We start from the raw sequence: 916 nt of genomic DNA, 5'->3' as shown, positions 1-916 counted from the left end.
GGAAAGATGAAAAAATGCTTACAATTACAGACTGGCATATACTTATGCTAGAATACCTACAATAGCAAAATTGACGGGAAGAGTTAGAGGAGTAGTGAACCAGAAAATATTTAGAGAATGGAGAATATATAAGGATTATATAAGATCATATTGTACCAACAATACAATACTAGCAGAACTCGAGTGGTACCTGTAAACAAAATGCGTAACAAACATCATTTTTGCAGTAAATATGAACAATACTAAAGATTAGGAAACTGTGTGACAAAAAGAAAGATAGTATAAACAGTGCAATGAGAATGATTGGAAGACTCGTTTTATCAGAAGTCTTTTTATTTAAGTGTTTATTAAGATGTTGATAGGAAGATTACATATGTAAATTTGTTTTTGCTCCTTTCTTCTGTTTCCCCCCTTCTTTTCTGCAACATTTTCTCTCTCTTCCTTTTCTTTTTTCCTTTCTCTTTATTTTTTCTTCCTGCAACAAGAGAGTGTGAATTCTTTGTAAATTTTTGTGTATATGTGTGTAATTTACACTAGTAAAGATTACTTTTTTAAAAAAGAAAGGAATTAAAAAAACAAACTGCATTTTCAAGCCGCTAGTCCTCTGTGTCCTCTCCCACCATTTCCTGCTCCTTATGAGATCTTACCCCCGGCCAGCCCTTAAAGCTGTGCCCTCAGGCGCACCTGACAATTAAAGACCTCTGCGCCCCCCTTCCACCCCAACACAATAGGGGCTCCCCCCCCCCCCCAGCCCACGTCCCGCCTGCAAAGAAGGCCGCCAAATCCCATATAGGAAGAAGAGGCGCCTCCTCCTCCTCCCTCCCGGAACTCTGACGCCGAGGAGGGCGGTTTCCACACGGTCGGATTTGAAGAGGGACCAGCGCGCATGCCCAGAAGTATTCGAGTGGACAATAAC

This window comes from Podarcis melisellensis, assembly GCF_964234715.1.
Source record: "Podarcis melisellensis genome assembly, chromosome: 14".
In the NCBI taxonomy this organism is placed as follows: Eukaryota; Metazoa; Chordata; class Lepidosauria; order Squamata; family Lacertidae; genus Podarcis; species Podarcis melisellensis.
The sequence above is the reverse complement of the archived record's forward strand: the minus strand, read 5'-3'. Positions refer to the sequence as shown.